Below are 16444 nucleotides of genomic sequence, written 5' to 3' on the forward strand. Positions count from 1 at the left end.
TTGAGCACCATTCATCCTGGCCGGTGATGATGTACATGTGGGTGTTGTTTGTTTGCATTGGTTGGGTTTTGCATGTTTTCTTTTGCCTTTTTTAACCATGTACACAAAATAAAAATAGTATGCAGGAAGCTGATTGCATGCATATTAAATCTGAATATAGAGAGAGATAGCAGGAAGAAAACACCACCAGTGTATCAACCTTTCTGGATTTTGAGGATGGCAAGATACTATATAATAAGCAATGTGGGGCAAACCATATTCTCATTTTTACCTATGCAACCTCCTCTGAAATTAGTGGAATGTCTGTTGTTCAGGTGGAATTGAAAAAAGCAGGAAATCATCATAGCATCTTGAGGGCGTTCCCTCTCTCCATTAAATGAATTTTAATGTCCAATACTGGACATAAACTATTGCTACCTACAAAATGATTACTGGGTTTGCCTAAACAGTCACAATAGTACCAGTTTGCTTGGTAAGGAACTTAGTGTATGAAATGCATGACTATTGCCTTGTAAAGAACTGGAGTTTAAAATGCAATTCTCTCTATTCCCTGCTGAGGCATGTTTGGAAGTACCCTACTTAGCTATTTGATGTGAATGTTATATTACAGAGTCTAGAAAAGCCTGTTTTTGTAGCCCTACCAGCCATGATCTGGCATGCAGTATTTTTCCTTTTAAGGGCATCTGTTTTAATAGTGTTGTTGGACAGGTTCGTTCAAGCCTTTCCTGGGGTATCTCTTACTATTCACATAGATCATGATCAGTTTGCATGGTAAAATATCATCTGTCTCTTCTCTATTTGGACAAAGGGACGATGCTTTCCTATCTTGTGGCATTCTGAAGGGTTTGGCGAAAACCCAAGAGTAAGAGATTCACAGCAGATTAAACTAGTTCTCTTACTTCCTGAATCAGAAGTAAGAGCAGTCTCAGTAGGTTCCAAACTACACACAACTATGGCACTGTTGCAGCTGGCCTATGTAGAAATCAGCTGATTAGGCTATTTGTTTCTTTAAGGAAATATTCCAAATGTTAAGAAATAATAAATTCCTTCTTATCCTTATTCCAAGATTAGTTGGAACAATCTGTCTTTGTTGAAGGTTGTTAACTTCCATCAACACAGCCTAGGCTAGTGAAATTTACCAAACAAATTAATTTTGCTTTTTCTCTATTAAAGCACTATCTATAGAGTTTCCTCAGGTTGTGGTATGTAATATACTGCATTTTGTTTAATCAAAATTGGCTGTTGCCTTAGTTGATAGGTGCAATATAACTATACGTTGTAATGATGTAGGCATTAGATCAAGGTACAGTATATGCAGTGGTCACATTTAAAAAAAAATCTACTTTTAACCACAATTACACCAGGCAGTAACTGTGGTTAAATGTTAAAATGTTAATGGCACTGACAGTAGATGCAGTAGAGCAGGGGTGGCCAACCTGTGGCTCTGGAGCCACCTGCGGCTCTTCAGAAATTAATATGCAGCTCCTTGTATAGGCACTGACTCTGGGGGGGTGGAGCTACAGGTGCCAACTTTCCAGTGTGCCAGGGGATGGTGGTGATGATGAAAATGTCTCACTGCTCAACCCCTGGCTCTTCCACAGGCCCTGCTCCCACTCCACCCCTTCCCACCCCCTCCCCTGAGCCTGCCATGCCCTTGCTCCTCCCACCCCAGCCTGCTGCATGCCACAAAACAGCTGATTGGGAGGTGTGGGGAGCGAGGGGGAGATTCTGATCAGCAGGGCTGCAGGTGGGTGGGAGGCACTTGGAGCAGGGGGGTGGGGAGGAGCCGATAGAGAGGCTGCTGACATATTACTGTGGCTCTTTGGCAATGTACATTGGTAAATTCTGGCACCTTCTCAGGCTCAGGTTGGCCACCCCTGCAATAGAGCTTAACTGGAAGAATTACTGCAACAATTTCCTACCTATAAATTTTACCTTATATAAGATTTTTATATATAGTTTGTATAAAATCTGTGGCTCTTGGATTTTCTCTATGTAGTTTCTCAGCCTCGCTGATAGGCTGTTCAGTATCTGGCACGGCACTGAAAAACTTTGGTCCTTTATTCAGTTGTATGGCAGCAGGTTCCCATAGACATCATACCCCTAAAAAAGGAGGGCACTGGAAATTAGAGTATCAAAAAACAATGAAATGTGCTGTCTTTTCATATGGATCTGCTCATTGTGTTATACCACCATAGTTTCTCTATTAAATGAGCAGAGACAAGTTCCTAATTCTACTGAGATACTTTTATCATAATGAAAATTCTCAGTGTCTTGCTAATTGTTCAAAAATCATTTGATTTTCAAGATCAATTCAGGAATTTACCTTCTGAATCTTGTCAACTGAAATTAAGATATGCTCCTAGCTAAATCACATTTATGGAAATATTTTCATGTTGTACAAAAAGGGAGCAGCCCTGGTTCATTCCTTTGCTGCAGCTGCTTTATCCTGTTCCCAGAGGTGCAAAGTAGCTAGAAAGCTAGCTCAATCTGCTCAATCAGAATCCCCAGGGACTGGTTCTAGCCCCCTCAACTCACATTGGCTGGCACCATGGCTAAACTGCTGCAGTTCTCCAGTGACTTCATAACTGTTGGAAAGTTACTATAGGCAGCCAGGTGTAATTTACACCAGCCCACAGGCCAGCCAAGGACTGGGGAGCTGCAAAGGTGGCACAAAGCCACTGCTCTCTCCCGCTCATCCCTCCTTACCTCTGGGTCTACTCTGTAAGCAGCTTGTCCAGAGCAGAGACTATGATCTAATGCTGAATTTAAATATGTTAACAAATTCTGCAAGAAAAATTTGGGCTTTACTGGGTTAATATACTGAAAAAGGTTTAACTGGATTGCACTAGCTGCACCTCATCTCCACCGAAAAAAAATGTGTGGGATTGTATTCTTGGCTTGCTAGAGTCTTTATTTATAGGCTTTTTTAATATGTAGGGTAATTCTATTTTAACTCAACAGCATCTTAAAACAATTGGATGGGGTGGGGGTGGCGAAGAAATGAGTTACTGAGCCAAATTAGTTTATAGCATTTCTCCACTGACCTCCAGGGGAGTTACACCAGAGATGAATTTGGTTCATTGTGATGACTGAATTTGCAGGGATTTAAATTTGCATTTAGTGAAATGCTCTTGATACAGATTGATTTTCTTTTATCAGTGTTGTTGCTTTGCCTGTTTTGAAACAAGTCCAACTGCTGTAATAAATGGAAAGACAGGTTGTCTAGTTTCATTGTAGCGGCATTGTATGCTCCTATCTACTTGGCTGAACAGATATTTTGTAACTTGTACTTATATCAGTACTCCAAAGACAATCATAATAGTGAATGCTGTTGTCACAAACTGTTTGTTAGAGAACCACCACCATGATTTCTACCAGCAATGAAAGGTCCTATAATTAAAGAGCAGGTGCTTTACAAAATGCATGCACAAACAGGGACATAGAGAAACTAGTGAAACTCTAGTATCAGAGGGGTAGCTGTATTAGTCTGGATCTGTAAAAGCAGCAAAGAGTCCTGTGGCACCTTATAGACTAACAGACGTATTGGAGCATGAGCTTTCATGGGTAAATACCCACTTCGTCGTATGCATGTAGTGGAAATTTCCAGGAGCAGGTATATATATGCAAGCAAGAAGCAGGCTAGATATAACAAGGTTAGTTCAATCAGGGAGGATGAGACCCTATTCTGGCACTTGAGGTGTGAAAACCAAGGGAGGAGAAACCGCTTTTGTAGTTGGCTAGCCTTTCAGTCTTTGTTTAATCCTGAGCTGATGGTGTCAAATTTGCAGATGAACTAGTGAGACTCTGATATTAAAAATAGATTGATAGTTCAGTTTTATCTTGCTTCATTAATTAACATCCATGATAAGAGCAAAGGAGCAACCCGTATTTAGGAGCAGGACTTGAACGAAACCAGTTATTTCCAATGTGCTATTCAGGGGAACCAGTGAGACCTGAACTGCACGAAACAGTAGATTTTCAAACTGTCACAGAATGTTCAATATAAAGTCTAATGAAGCACACTTACAATATCAACATTTTGTCTATGTGAATCTATAATGACAGAGGACTAAGACCTCACCAGACATCAATGAAAACTGCCGTGGCAGCTCTTCAGATGACTTTTGTTGGGATACATCATGCTGGAGACTCAGACCCAAATTCTCAGCTCTGCAAGGGAGCCAGCGCAGGTCCCTGATTCTTGGGCTGGCTGTACATTGACTCTAGTTTAGAGCTGGTCTGCTCTAAAATATTTCAGCTGATTATGGCCCCTATCCATGCCCTTTGGCCACATCCCTTCTTTACTCTCTCTGTTCTCAGTACTCCTCCTATGCCAGGGTATGCAGACAGGGTGGTGTAGAACATGGCTATGCCTGCTGGGACTTCCTGTTCCAGAAGAATGCTCAGCTAGGGAGATCTGGTGGTGCTATGGTTCTTTGCACCATTGTAGCAGTGCAAAGGGGACAGAGTGAGCCAGATAGTCTGAACTTTAGTTTTTCTGCAAAAAGAACTAAATATGTGAGAAAAGTAAACTTCAAGGGGAAACAAATATGACCTTCCAGTTTTTTCTTAACTTTTTGAAATTGTCAATACTTTTAAAATGTCAAATGTGTAAAAATGGCACTTGTGTAGAATTTGTCTAACTGAAACCTGAAAGCAGTTTATAGTGACATGCAATATAACAATCGTTCAGCAATTCACAGTTATTGACACAAGAGGCTAGGCAATACATTACCATTGAGTTGGCACTGCCCAAACCTTTGACTTGCATTCAGAACTAAACATAATCCTGCATTCTGGAGTCTAGAAATGACTTCAACTCTTTTTATAGTGTTGTACTAATTTTTTATGATCTTATTTGCATCTTTTGGATCTATACAAATCCTTCATTTGTTTGGTTTTATTGTAGTGACTATAGTGCTAACCCTGGCAGCTGGCTTCTGTGTTTGCTCAATAACACTGAATTTTGCCAGCTTTTAACTTATTTCTGAGTGAATGGGACTGTACCTGGTGTATGTATTTTTGGTGTCACACTGACCAAAGACATAAGAACAGATTTAAAAATTTTATTAAAGTAAATATTTGAAATGAAATATACACAGGTTGAGAGGGAAGATACTGTACATCTGGGGTCAGGCTTGGGTTATGGGGGGTTACAGATATCGTTTGCAAGGAGAAAAGGTACATACATATCGCATAACCGGCATAGACCCAGATTGGGGTGCAAGGGTTTTTAAAGTGTCAGTGGATAAGTGGGCTTGGGTACGCCACCCTTGGAATGAATAAGGAGTCCAAGTCAGTATCGGTGGAGCAGATAGGTACATGGGTGGGGTGCGTCCCATAACCTTACTGCATCCAAATCTGTTAAACACTTGATCACATCTTTAAATAATTAGTTTTGCATCTTGTTAAGTAGCCAAGTCATACACTCATTTTTGTCATATGCATTTGTAGATGGATCTTCAGTTTAGCACACATGCAACTTCCTATTCACAGTTTCAAACTCTTCTGAAGGGTATTTGTCATTATCTAGACCAGTGGTTCTCAACCAGGGGTCCGGGGCCCTCTGGGTGGCCACGAGCAGGTTTCAGGGGGCCCACCAAGCATGGGTGGCATTAGACTCGCTAGGGCCCAGGGCAGAAAGCAGAAGTCCCACCACACTTAGCTTCACAGTACCCCCTATTATGTGAGGGGTCCCAGGCAATTGCTTTCCTTGCTACCCCCTAACACTGGCCCTGGTTTTTCTATGCAGAAGAACAGTTGCTGTGGCACACTTGGGCCATGGAGTTTTTTATAGCATGTTGAGGGAGCCTCAGAAAGAAAAGCTTGAGAACCCCTGATCTAGACATCTCATGATGGCTTTGCTAGATGGACTTGTTTGAGCTAGTTTAAACAAACTTAGTTTTTTAATTTTAACATCAAATGATTGTTATTCATTTTGTATGCGCTTGCTTTGATTACTTTGCACTCAGTTTTATTGTCTATTTTGGGACTCACATTTTGTTAATTTATTTGTGCCACAAACCAATCTGTTGTGGAACCTTGTAAATTTATTAACAGACTCTAACAAAACTAACTCTGCTTTTGCATCATCATCAGAGCTTTGTCCAGCAGCAGTAGACATGGGAATGTCTTTTGATTTTGTGTTTCTGCAATTTGTATTGAATGGGGCACATTTATGCAAAATAGCTGTTTTTATTGTATCATGACACTGCAAATCATGTACTGGATACATTTGTGCCATGTTATGATTGACCCTGCATTTATTTCAAACAGATCTGGTTTTGGCCATTTGTTTTCTCTTGTATTTTAGCTTCACATCTTTTGGTATGCATTTTTAATTAGATCAACTTCAGTTCTTACACTGCTTGTCAACCACTTAATTTAGCAAGCACAATTTTTACTAGTCTTGCAAATATCCACTGTTCTTTAAAAGTAACCTCAATTTCTTGTTATACTACCAATCTGTTAAATATTCAGATTCACATGACTTATCTTTATTACTTAGATCTGTAATGTAATGGTCAGTGTAACATCCAGCAGTTTATTTTTTATAAGGAAAATTTACCTTCCATAAATATCTTGTGTAGGTCACAGTATTCTCAAAAATTTTATTGACTTTGTACAGCAGTTTCCAGTCCTTTACATGCTCCCACAGGAATTTATTTGTAGATTTCCAGTGCCTGCAACATGCAGTAGTGTGTAAGATTTCATCCTCTCCTGATTTCTCTGTAATATCAATTTTTTTTGGGGGAGGGGGGGAAATAGGGAAGCTCTGCAATCATTTTCTCCAGTTTTCTACCAAATTGCCTACTAAACCAAAGGGATTCACATGGATTCATTTTCTCCAAGGACTGATATGATGTCACAAGAAAACAATATCCTATTAGTTAAATAGTTACTCACTATATACCTCTCAAATATGTTTGTAGCTAAGTGCAGTGCATGACTGTATATTTCAGGCACCCATAAGCCAATGAATCTACCACTGTCCAAACCATGCTTCAAGAATTGAATTTGCTTGTCAAATTCAGGTAGACCTGGAAAAATGGTTTCAGAATGATACAGTTCTAGTTCTTTCAGGACTAGATAAAATGTTATACATTTTTCTGAAATAAATGGCACGTAGAGTACAGGTGCTACACTCCCAGCTAGCATAGGTACAAATAGCAATGTAGAAGGCAGGACACTGCTTGGGTGAGTAGAATAGAGACACATCAGAATCTTAAGAAATATACCCCCCTCACAATTCTCTATATGCTCGAGCAGTGCATCCCATTTCTACAGTGCTATTTTTATCAATAGTGTCCCACTGCCAGAGCCCTTTCCCCTATGCAGTGGGGAAAGGCTCTAGTAGGCAGAGGGCAGCAGGGAGCTGCCAGAGCTTTTCCTCACTGCAGTTAAGCATAGAGAAAGCATGTGATTTGAGTCTTCCTGTAAGGTAAAGCAGTGCTGCTATATGGACAATGCTTGTGTAACTAACTCTCTATGGATTTGTGACAGAATTACTCTGGAGGGCAATTTTATGAATGTGTACCACTGTAGGCACTTTGACATACTGCTGTCTTTGACAAATTTCCCTTAGTAGTGTAAATGAGTTAGCTTTATGCCACATAATCTAAACTCTTCAGTTAAGGTTTGATTACGTGCGATAACTAGTAAGTGTAATGATTAACCTAAAGCATCTCTAAAATAGTTACCTTACTCACATTAACTGTAGCTAGTGACTTCTATTTGGCCTCAGAGTTTCATAATTCAGCTACTATTCACTCGCAAAGGTTGTTAAATGTGAATAATGTTTGACTTTCATGCTACTAATGTCACAGTAGCTGGTCGTAGTTTAAACATGATCCTATTTTCCTTTTCTTAAAATGGGGTACATGTTCCAGAGAATTATTGAGGTTGGTCTGTAGTATATAGTCGTTGATTTCTCTAGTAGAACCTCATACGGTGGCTGGCTAGCAGTAGCATTTACTGTTTGGGGATTTTTACAATTACCAATTCAGCCTCACAACACTCCTCTGAAGAATTAAATATTATCTCTGTTATATCTGTGGGAAACAGATGCAAAGCAAGGTTAAGTAACTTGCCCAAGGGCACAAAGTTAGGCAATTATAGAGCTGCAGTTGAACTGGAGTTCCTGTGTCACAGACTCTCATGTGCTTTATTCATAGATCGCAGTGCCTCTCTTCAGTACTCCATGGTGCTGTGCCCATATTATGCATTCATTGAATGCTGGTGCAATACTTAGCTTGCATAAGGGAAACTGAGAAAACAGCAGGAGCAGAACTGAGACAAGAGCTTGTTGACATGGGGAACCAATTAATCCAGATATCCTTCATCATAGAGTTTAAGGCCAGAAGGGACTACCAGATCATCTTGTCTGACCTCCTGTATATCACACCCCCAACACCCCCAACAACCACACACACAGCCCAAAACCCACAATTAAATCAAAGTATTATAGCCCCTAGGAGACTGGACTATTATATGTCACAGAACTGAGGAGAGAGAGAAAAAGAGAGAGATCACTTGCTAGAGTAGCAGTTTGGTAAAGAGTAGGCAGTAGTGGAAGATATAGCTAAAATTTATTTGGGTTAAGAACCAGTAGGGGTGACAGCCCAAGCTTGTTAGATGTAGAGCATCTGGGGGCAAGGAATAGTAGACAGTGGTGAAAAGGTCACATATTTGCTTAGGGCTAACTTTTGATGGGAGAGCAAGTTGGGGTCAGGTTGAATAGAGCGGGAATGACTCTGTAGCTCAGTTCAGGTTGCCAACTTTCTAATTGCACAAAACCTAACATGCCTTCCATGCCCCTTCTCTGAGGCCCTACCCCCACTTGCTCCATCCCTCCATCCCTCACTCTCCCCTACCCTCACTCACTTTCACCGGGCTGGGGCAGGGGTTGGGGAGAGGGCTGTGGCAGGGGTGCAGGCTCTGGGATGGGGCTGGGGTTGAGGGGTTTGGGGTGCACGGTTCCCAGCCAATGGAAGCTGGGGAGCATCCCTGACTGCCCATGTGGCTAGGGGCGTAAAGACCTGGCAGCCGCTTCCAGGACCCATGTGGACCTTGGGCAGGCAGGGAGCCTGCCTTAGCCCTCGGCCCTCCTGCACCACCGACCGGACTTTTAACGTCCCGGTCGGCATGCCAGGGTCCCTTTTCGACCAGGCGTTCCAGTCAAAAACTGGACACCTGGCAGCCCTAAGCCCAGTGGTTAAAGCCACCACCTGGGAGGTCGGGGGAGACCTTGGGTCCAGACCCCTGCACCAACCATTCTTTCACTATTTATCCACAACAGAACAGTTTCAATGGGAGAGGCTCAGGAAGCCCCACATCAGAATATCCCATAGCTGAGGGGCTAGAGAACTCTCCTGAAAAGTGGGAGTCCCCTGCTGAAATATCTTCCCCCCTCTGATAGAGATAGGGGAATTAAATCCAGTGTCCCACATCACAGGCAAGTGCTCTAACCACTGGGTCAAAAATTACAACTCCTCCTTCAACCAGATACTTGAAAGGGACCCAATCCAGCAGGTCCTTCAAAGCACACTTACAGGATGAAGCCTCACACGCAGTTTAGGCAGCCAAATGCCTGTCTTCCTTCTGGTTCATGGATTGTTCTGGGGCTTGGTCAGGAGATAGGCATCTGGACTCCTAGAGAGAGGCAGCAGTGTACGTGCCAAGAGGCTGAAACACAGGCCCTCAGGGAACTTTTACTGTGAAAAACGTGAGTTTTGTGGATTGCAGTGGAGCCAAAACTGGGACGTAGATGCCTAAAATAGAGTTGTATATACGCATCTAAGAGTGAACTAGAACTCTATTAACTAAGGGCTTGCTCCTGAGACGTTCTGAGCACTCCTGTGAGGTGCTTCTGCTGCAGGCTTCAGTGGGAGTTGAGGGAGCTCATCAACTTGCAGGATAGAGGCCACAGTACACAGGAGTACTCTGAGAAATCATGATTAGTTAATGGACCTAATCATAACATGCTAAATTGCTTAAAACCTAACTGGTTTTGAGGAAAGTGAAAGTAAAATCAAAATATCTGCTAAACTGAGCCCATTCCTCTCATTTTTCACATTTGTAAACTTTTTAAAAGCCCATACAGAATTTTAATATGTTTTAAAAATATTGCTCCTAAACTGAGGGTTTGTATTTTAACTTTAATGCTTGCGCAGACCTTTGATCTATGGTATAGGGTGGGTTATAATATCAAAACTAGTAAACTTTAATTACTGAGTTATACTGGTGGCATCCACTTAGCTGATGCTGTGTAAGGGTGTGAGCTTATGTTTATACTAGTTGATTGGCTTCACTTCTTGCTGTTACAGATTAAACAGTTTTATGCATTTGTTCAAAGTTTCAAACAGAGCATTTGAAAATAAACAAAAAAGCTAAGAAGAGAGAGTTCATTTGAAGTCCAGTATTGCCAGATGAAGTGATGAAATGTGACTTATTTTTATTCTGAGAAAAGTAAAGTCCCTATTCTTAAGCAACTTAGCTTGATACATTTTTTGCATGAGTGAAAGAGCCATACTTACTAGCTCTTACGTAAATCAATGTTCTGCTAGTAATATATAGAAGTTTAAGTTCCACCTTGTCAGGGACATAGGATGAAGGACATTTTCTTTTCATGCCATACTGACTTCAACAAGATTTCATAGGGTGTAAAAAATGGTTACTTTGAGATGTGTTGAACACATATACATTCCACTGCAGGCATATGTGTGCCCAGTGCACTTGAATCAGAGATTTTTTAGCAGTATCACTAGGGAGCACATGCACCCCTGCTCTCTTTGTGCTGTCAGGTGATGGCATAAAACAGACAGGTCCACTGCTTCTCTCTCTTCTCCTTCACATCTCTGTATATAATGTCAGAAGTAACAGGGAAGGTGGGAGAGCCAGGGAACATATATGTGCACAACACATCTCAAAGAACAACTCCCCTCCACCTTCCAGTGATTGTGCACATATACATACCTTTACAGGTGACTTACCAGCAGTTCCCCTTCCCTTACAGGTGGAGGGACTTTGGATCATGTGACACTGACTTGCCAAAGTTGGCATCTTGTCACAAGAGCCTTGAGTGATGGCATAATGACTGGAAAAGCTATGTAGAAATGACCATTTGGCTGCTATTAGGATATTGCTCAGAAAGGTTGATGAAGTAGACTGATCCCTCGTGGAGCGAGACATTATTCTCAGCAGAGGACATACTTTTAGCAAGATGGTAGCAGAGCGTAACGAAGTCAGAAATCCAATGTGAGATTTGCTGAGCTGATACTGATTGACCCTTAATTCTTTCAGTGTATGCTACAAAAAGCCTGGAAGAAGTTCTGAAGGAACTAGCATGGTCCGGATAGTACACAAAACTCTATGAACATCCAAGGTATGAAGTTTTTCTTTAGCTCTGGAAGAATGTAGTTTAAGGAAAAATAGCAGAAGATTAGTAGTTTGGTTCAGATGGAAATCTGACACTAATTTAGGCATGAATTTAGGGTTTGGTCTAAGGGAAACCTTGTCTTTATGGAAGACTGTGAAAGGAGGGTCAGCCAGGAGAGCTTGAAGTTCTGAAGCCCTCCTTGAGGAAGTCACTGCCCCAGAAATGCTGTCTTCATAGATAATAAAGGTAGAGAAGTTGTAGCAATGGGTTCAGAGGTGGAGATGTCAGAATACCGATGAAGTGATTGGTGCTGGCCTAACAGGTTGGAGAGTTGGTGATAACTCTAAATGCTCCTATGGTATGGAGGGAGCCCATGATGCTGATCATGTTGATAGAGCTGAAAACACTGGAGGTTCCTTAAATGAAGCCAACTGCAGTCTGAGAGGGGAAGGCAGAGAATATACGTTGCCAACAAGAGCACTTGTGGAGTAAAGGACACCACAACAGGTAAGTTCATTGGTGCCAGTGGAGCTGAGATAGACTGGATAAGCTGGAAAGGAGAAGAGGGACCCACTAAGGGTGAAGATACTGGTCTCAAAAGCGCGAAGGGAGCCAGAGTTGATGGTGCTGCCTCAGACAGAGCTGGTGAGTGTTTAGATTTGTGATGTCTCAAACTGGTATCTGAAGATTACTAGAAGATTTTTTAGGAGATGTCCAAGACTTCACAGACTTGCTATCACTGGAAAGCTTGGAGTGCTTCAAAGAGGCTGATGATGAGGGCAATGAGTGACATTGTTTACCAGCTGTGTGTCTCAAATAAGGGGCAGCTGAAGGACACTCCTCATCAGTTCTGAATCTGCTGCTTCATGGTCAGGCTCAGTTCTGATGCAGGATGCATCGCTTCTTTCATGAAGTGAACTTTGAGGTGGACATCTCTCTGTTTTTTAGTCCTGGTGGGGAAAAAGGTACAAATAGAGCATTATCCTTCACATGGCCCTCAGCAAGACAAACCAAGCAGCTCTTATGCCTATCCGTGACAGGGATAGCAGCCTTGCCTGTGGCACACTGCTTAAAGCCTGGGGATTTTTTCATAATATCCTCCAGGTAACTACTAAAACCCTAAGTAACTACACTGCACTAAATATGATAATTGTGTAGACTAAGGAGTTTTGAAACACTGGCTAACTGATGCAAATGTTATCAGGAGCACCAACTCTCACTATGCACTGTGAGAAAAATGAGGAGGAGGCTGCAGACCACTCCTTTTACATACCTTTGCCACGGAGCATGAGGAGAGCAGGGGTGCATGCATGATGTAGTGGTGCTGCTGGCAGAAGTCTCCAACTTCAGTGCATTGGGCTTAGATACACCTGCAGTGGAATATGTATGTTCACAATTACTGGAAGAAGAACTAGCAGGATCCAGTTTCCGTTGAAGGCAGGGGGAAGATGTGATTTTGGATCAAGCCCTTAGTGTCTGGGTCTTTTCTTAATGGAATGTTTTTCTAAACTTCAATGCACAATTTGTACTGAAATTGTACTGAATTTGGATTGCCACTATGCAATCAATGTACAATTCTAGTCAGAGACTTTGTCAGCATTTCCAGACATTTTGACCTCTTTAGAGGTGGAGACATGGAAAGCACCTGGAAATTCCTGTGGAACTACTGATATCTCCTGGGCTGTCACATTATCAATACTGAAGTTTGCAGTGTAGAATGAGATCAAAATCAAGAATAGTTTAGCTGTAGAAGTGGGGAAGAAAAATGACTACTTTAAATATTTTGGTTTATGCAAAATTCAAATTTTGCTATTTCTACTGCCAAAGAATGATAAATTATGCTGTTTGACTCTTTCCTGTCCTATAGACATCCAGATTTTTAGAACTATGCACAAAAATACATCTGGCGTGTGTTTGTGAAATTACCATAAGTATGTGCGTATCTGCAATGTTGTACATGCAAATGACCAGTTACCTATTTAGCTGGACATTTGAACTTGTATGTTTAAAAATGTGGTCCTAATATTCTTTGCACTACTTGTAGCCGCCTGAATTTATTTTTGCCTGTTGTCTGAAAAATGCCAGCATGGTGTATGATTAAAATGTTGATGCTGGTTAACACTGTGATATCAAGCTTCTCCGCTGTTTTTTATAATTCAGTTTTTCTTATGAGCCTCTCTTTATACCTGACAGTAAACAATTAAGTTCTGCCCACCTACTTTTTAATGCAGAAATATAGGCTTATTAGGTGAAATTCACTCCTATACAGAAGACCACCACAGAGAGACACAAGTTAAATCTCACTGAAGTCCCATTGAGGATGAAGTCTTAATAGGCCGCATGGTAGCTGCAGTAGGGAGGAATTTTACCTATGATGTATATGGTGGTTTGCAGAATAGGTGACAGTGAATTCTGTGCCTTCCACTTACAATGTAGTTTTACATGATATCTCAAGTGATATTTGAAATAGGAAAACAATAGCAAAATCTTTCAAAGATTTCTCGCATCCAGCAACACTTCAAAGGATTCAGATCACTTACTTTTTACTCTTCTAAGTGGAGATATTACTAGTCAACTGGCTTCACAACAGAAAGCATTATTTAATACAGCCTTCAGTAAAGAGCTTTTCATGCTGCAGTGGGTGTGCTGGCCTGCTGTTTGATTAATAGTGAATAGTGCTTTCAAGAATGAGTTTTAGCTTGTCTTGACAAACTACATACGGTATGTTCATAGCAAGCAAATGCACCCATCTCTGTCCATGTGTCTCACAATCAGGATCTGAGTAACAATCACCACAGAGATTTGACCCTGTGCAAATTCATCACCTCTCTTATCGGGTGAGTGTGCAGGGGTAAAGAGAGTGTATTAATGTGCAACTAGTAGAGATTGGGTTAAGCCCTGTTTTTCAGTCAATTTGGCCAAGTAACATTTTGCATTAATTTCAACTAAACTTTTTAGAAGTAGGCAAAACATTACATCTTTTTAAACAGTATTACCTAGCTCTGATATAGCACTTTTCATCTACAGCAGGGGAGGGCAAATTACAGCCGGCGGGCTGGATCTGGCCCATCAGGGCTTTCAATCTGGCCTGTGGGATTGCCAGTACTGTGGCACAGCAGGGCTAAGGCAGGCTCCCTGGCCCCATGCCGCTCCTGGAAGTGGCTGGCACCATGTCCCTGTGGCCCCTGGGGAAGGGAGAGGCAGAGGATTCCATGCACTGCCCTTGCCTGCAGGCACCTCCCTCCACAGTGCCCATTGTCTGGGAATGGGGAACCACAACAATGGGAGGTTCAGGGGTGATACCCACAGGTGAGGGCAGCATGCAGCAGAGCCACTTGCCCCATCCCAGTCCACCCCTAGGAGCCACTGCCGGACATGCTGGCCACTTCCAGGAGTGGTGCGGGGGCATGGCAGGCAGGGAGCCTGCCTTAGCCCCGCTGTGCACTGCTGCTGCCCTGGAGCTGCTCGAGGTAAGTGGCTCCAGAGCACTCCAAACTTTTCCTGCACCCCAACCCCCTGCCCTGAGCCCCCTGCTATGCCCTAAGCCTCTCCTGCACTCCGCATCCCTCCCTCCTGCACTCTGCATCCCTCCTGCAAACCTTTGCCCTGAGCCCCTTCTTGTACACCACACCCCCTCCCACATGCTGCACCGCAACCCCGCTGCCCCAGCCCTACATGGCCCTGCATGCAATCTCCCCACCCAGATGTGGCCCTCAAGCCAAAAAGTTTGCCCACCTGTTTTAGAGGTCCTGGGCCTGATTTTCACAGATGCTGACCACCCACAACTCCTATTAATCATAGTTTCAATTTTGAGTGCTCAGACCTTCTGAAAATCAGACACGTTGATGAAATGTACATGTAGATTTTAAGTGTCACTTCTGTAAAAGCCAGTACAAACAGAGGGAGAAAGACGTGCCCTACACAGTTTTATTTATGTTACAATAATACCTACAGGTCCTGACTGAGCTGATGACCAATTGTGCAAGGTACTATATAGCTAACCATGGTGGTTGATAATAATTTGCACTACTGTTGTGCTGGGCACTGCACATATACACATAATAAAAGATGCTTCCTGCCCTGAGGAGCTTGTGATTTAAATAGATAAGATGGACAAAATGTGGGATAAAGGAATAATGAGCATGTTATAAAGGATAGGTAAGTTGCCTAATTTTTAGTCCTGAGCTTCAGCTACTAAATAATACTACATATTTGTCATGCTGTCATTTATGTAGTAAACTTTTTAACCTTAAAGTATGAGATGCTGGGCTTGGAGCTAACTTTTCAAAGGAGAGCACAATACCTTTTGTACTCCCAAGACTCTCTTTAAGTATGAACATTTGACAAATGTACCCCATGTGCCTTTTTTTCCACTTACAATCATCCAGTTTGCGCACACATGACGTCATGGGTACAGTAAGCTTGCTGGGGTGAAGACCGTCTTTTTGTTCTGTGTTTGTACAGCACCTCATACAGTGGGGTCTTGGTCCATGACTGAGGCCAGGAGGTGCTCCAGTAATACAAATAATAAACAACATTCACTTTATACTCCTTTAAAAATTGACTCAGTAGGTCAAAATTATTCCTTTTACATCTACATATAGTTCAATAAAGCATGCTGAGAAGTCTTTGGTTTCCAGTGGTTTGGAACTGGAACCAAGTGGGTGACACTGTTCAGAACAGTGGTGTAATGAAAAATCTGTAAGGGGATTTTCTACTTTCATGAGCACTAACCTCCTTCATGTTATTTGCAGAAAACATGTATAATGGTGGAGGGATGCTTTGTATTTTTCTTCTTTCAGCAACAGAAATGCCAGCAGCAAAAGCATTGTATCAGGTGATCATTTAAACAAGCTATCATCTGTGCTAGTGATGTTCTACCCAGCTGAAGTATCTAAAAGCCTGGTAGTGACCATGTGGTACAAGGGTAGAGGCTAAGCTGAGGAGTACTGAAATTTAACCCTTTTAAATCCTAACATTTTATATTACAATATTTTAGATTTTTTAAAAATTATATTTGTATGCAAGCAGGTATACATAATATAAATATTATATACATAAATA

At 41.9% G+C, this 16444-nt stretch overlaps 1 long non-coding RNA gene across 1 annotated transcript; it reads right to left on the reverse strand.

The window, feature by feature from the left end:
* Positions 1–10322: 10322 nt before the first annotated feature.
* Positions 10323–15884, reverse strand: LOC115653123. Its single transcript, XR_004000850.1, has 2 exons — positions 15759–15884; positions 10323–12330 (listed from the first exon to the last, which is right to left on the reverse strand). It is a non-coding gene; the product is annotated as an uncharacterized LOC115653123 (long non-coding RNA).
* Positions 15885–16444: the final 560 nt, after the last annotated feature.

The sequence above is a fragment of the Gopherus evgoodei genome, chromosome 6 (assembly GCF_007399415.2).
Source record: "Gopherus evgoodei ecotype Sinaloan lineage chromosome 6, rGopEvg1_v1.p, whole genome shotgun sequence".
Classification (NCBI taxonomy): domain Eukaryota; kingdom Metazoa; phylum Chordata; order Testudines; family Testudinidae; genus Gopherus; species Gopherus evgoodei.